This window comes from Trichosurus vulpecula, chromosome 1 (genome assembly GCF_011100635.1).
Source record: "Trichosurus vulpecula isolate mTriVul1 chromosome 1, mTriVul1.pri, whole genome shotgun sequence".
Taxonomy (NCBI): Eukaryota; Metazoa; Chordata; class Mammalia; order Diprotodontia; family Phalangeridae; genus Trichosurus; species Trichosurus vulpecula.
Genome location: NC_050573.1, coordinates 454624130 through 454628112, shown reverse-complemented (window position 1 = coordinate 454628112; position 3983 = coordinate 454624130). Strand labels below are relative to the sequence as shown.

The window sequence follows — 3983 nt, the reverse complement described above, 5'->3', positions numbered from 1 at the left end:
GTCTATTCTATTTTAGCTGCAAAGCAACCTTTAAAAAAATGAAAGAAACCTAAGAAGTCAATTTAACTTTTAAATATATTACTGCTAATGCCACTTCCCTATATGCAAACGGTAAGTTCAGTATTCTAATGACCTAAGACTGCATTTATTCCTCTCACCTGGGGTTGATCAGAAGACAATTATCATCATCATCATCATCATCATCATCATCATCATCATCATCATCATTATTTTACCTAGCACTTTCTGAGTTTCTAAACAAAATACTAACTCCTCAATTTCAGAATGAAACTTCAATGCAAAGAAAACAAAAACCAAAAACCAAAAACAATCTTCAGCTATAGTCAGCTATATCTACTTTATTCTGAAATCCCAAACAATTTCCAAAGATAAACAGATATGTCGGTGAGGTTTAAGTGAAGTGCATTTTAATATACTGAACCATACTTCAACAGAAAACTACATGGACTTCCTGATCAAACAAGAATGTCCTCAAATCCACCTGCAATACTTCATGTCTCCCAGGCGAAATTTGACACAAATAATGACTAAAGAGAATTTGGTTTGCTCCTTAATTAGATTATAAAAATTATTCTATGTTGAGTCTTGAGATTTTTTAGCTCCTTCTCTTGCTAATCTATCAGCTTCTTCATTGCCTGCAAGCCCTGAATGACCAGAAACATGAACCCATTTAATGTCTATGCCTTGAGTAAGTGTATCAAGTTTAACAAAGTCTTCTTTGTTTGTTTTTAAATTTAATGTATCTAATATTTTTGGTTTTCAGAATTGATTTTCACAAGAGTTTGAATTACAAATTTTCTCCCCATTTCTACACTCCCCCCCATTCCAAGATGGCATATATTCTGGTTGCCCCATTGCCCAGTCAGCCATCCCTTCTGTCACCCCACTCCCCATGCCATTCCCTTTTCCCTTACTTTCTTGTAGGGCAAGATAGATTTCTCTGCCCCATTGCCTGTATATCTCATTTCCTAGTTGCATGCAAAAACTTTTTTTTGAACATCCGTTTTTAAAACTTTGAGTTCCAAATTCTCTTCCCTCTTCCCAACCCACCTGTGCTCCCTAAGAAGGCAAGCAATTCAACATAGGCCACATGTGTATCATTGTGTAAAACCCTTCCACAATACTCATGTTGTGAAAGACTAACTATATTTTGCTCCTTCTTATCCTATCCCCCTTTATCCAATTTTCTCCCTTGACCCTGTCCCTTTTCAAAAGTGTTTGCTTTTAATTACCTCCTCCCCCATCTGCCCTCCCTTCTTTCATCTCCCCTTTTTTATCTCTTTCTTCCTTCTTTCCTGTGGGGTAAGATACCCAATTGAATATGTATGTTATTCCCTCCTCAGGACAAATCCAATGACGGCAAGATTCACTCATTCCCCCTCACCTGCCCCCTCTTCCCTTCCAATGAACTGCTTTTTGTTGCCACTTTTATGCGAGATAATTTACCCCATTCTATCTCTCCCTTTCTCCCTCTCTCAATATATTCCTCTCTCATCCCTTAATTTGATTTTATTTTTTTAGATGTCATCCCTTCATATTCAACTCACCCTGTGCCCTCTGTCTATATATAAACACACACACACACACACACACACACACACATATATATAGATAGATTGATAGATAGATATAGATATAGATATGTACACACATACACATACATATATGTATATATGTATATGTGTGTATATATATAATCTGTATATATATATATATATATATATATGTATGTATGTGTGTGTATGTATGTATATTGCCTTCAGCTACCCTAATACTGAGGTCTTGTGAATTATATACATCATCTTTCCATGTAGGAATGTAAACAAAACAGTTCAAATTTAGTAAGCCCTTTATGATTTCTCTGTCTTGATTACCTTTTCATGCTTCTCTGGATTCTTCTCTTTGAAAGTCAAATTTTTTATTCAGCTCTGGTCTTTTCACTTGGAAAGCTTGAAAGCCCTCTATTTTATTGAAAGTCTATATTTTGTCTTGGAGCATGATACTCAGTTGTGCTGGGTAAGTGATTCATGGTTTTAATCCTAGTTCCACTGACCTCTGGAATGTCATATTCCAAGCCCTTCAATCCCTTAATGTTGAAGCTGCTAGATCTTGTATTATTCTGATTGTATAGCTGCTTGTAGAGTATAGACTACTTTGTCCCAAACTTGAGGGGCTGCACTGTTGTTTTCAGAGCAATTTCTACACATCAGTCTTTGCCACACCAGCATTCCTCTTCCCCTAAAAACCACCAACCTGGAACAAGACTCAGATCTAAGCCTATTCTTCACTCCTGCTCTGATCTGCCACTTAATTCCTCCCAACAGGTGAGCCTGGGGCCAGAAGCAACTCCAGCTATGGCTCTGTAAGCAGCCTCAGAGCCACATCACCTCTGCCGCCCTCGGGGCAGTGGCCCAACCACAAACTCCTTTTACTCTGTCCCAGCAGCTTTTCCCACTAACCTTCTCTGTTGTCTTTGGCATTTGTGGGTTGAGAAGTCTGGTAACTGCCACAGCTTACTGATTCAGGGTGCCAGGGTCTGTTCCACCCAGCTCCCAGTCTGGTTGGTCCAGCCGTGGCTCACACTGGGCTCTGCTCTGCTCCACTCCCAGTTCCGTGCAATAGACCTTTCCCTGCAAACATCCAGGCTGTCCTGGGTTGGAGCCCTGCTTCCCTCTGCTATGTTGTGGGTTTCGCGGTTCCAGAATTTGTTCAGAGCCATTTTCATAGCTGTTTGGAGGGACCTGGGGGGAGAGCTCACGCAAGTCCCTGCTTTCTACCCACCATCTTGGCTCCACCCCAATCTTCTTTGTTAATGACTTCTCTTCCTGTACTTCTTTTCCAGCCATTTTTCTTCTAGTCTTTAACCCAACTTGTTATACCATTTATAATAAACATACTGTCTGCGTAGAGAATCAGCTTACTGATGTTTTGATTCTTGGCTTGTTCAATTGCTTTATGGGCAGCATGTATTTCTGCTCTTTGGTTTGTCTGTCTCTCAGGAAGACTATCACCCACATTTAGAGGAGTACCTAGCTCCCAAAAAACACCAATGCCTGCTTGAGCTTTCCCCCTCCCATTACTGGAGCAGCAGCCATCTGTGTAAACCACAACTTCATCACCCATGTAAGAAAATGTTTCCTCAGTGAAAGCACTGAGTCTTTATTTTGCTTTGTAAGCTTTGTGCAAGGCTCTTCTTCATCTAATGACTCACAGGGTCTCTTGCTTGGTTTCACTTTGGGGTCCTGTGTGTCACTTTTCTTTTTTGGCACTGTTGAATGATCAGGCCTTGCAGTATTTCTGGCAAAGACCCAAGCCTCATACTCAGTAGCAAACTTGATGAACCTGGCAGCAGGAAATCGGTTCACCTGTGCTTGACATTCACTCCAGGTGGGGAACAGGCCGGTCTTGAGGCCCCTCTTCACGGCATAGAACATGCCGGCGCTCAGGCGGCAGGCCACAGTGGCTGAAGCTACTCACAACAACTATGGGGACAACAGCCCAGAGCCTCAATATGGCCTGCTCTGGAGCATAATGACCATGGGAAGGATGCTCCCTGCACACAGGGCTGGAGAGGACGCTGAGCCTGAGCTTCTGCCCAGGCGGCCACCATGACATTCTCCACGCTGAGGTTCCGGCCGCAGGCCCAGTTCCAGAGATCTGCTGCCTGAGTGGGTTAGTCTATTTTTAAGTGGTTATTTTCTTCAGTATTTTTTTGGGTCTCCTTTAGCAAGTCGTTGACTTGTTTTTCATTATTTTCTTGTATCACTCTCATTTCTCTTCCCAATTTTTCCTCTACTTCTCTTACTTGCTTTTCCAAATCCTTTTTGAGCTCTTCTATGGCCTGAAACCAATTCATATTGTTTTTTGGAGGCTTTTGTTGTGGGATCTTTGACTTTGTTGACTTCTTCTGGCTGTATGTTTTGATCTTCTTTGTCACCAAAAAGATTCTATAGTCTGAGTCT

General features: G+C 41.4%; 1 pseudogene; it reads right to left on the bottom strand.

Annotated features, from left to right (window-relative positions):
* Nucleotides 1-594: 594 nt before the first annotated feature.
* LOC118833573 lies at nt 595-3528 on the bottom strand (annotated as a pseudogene).
* Between the last annotated feature and the right edge of the window lie 455 nt (nt 3529-3983).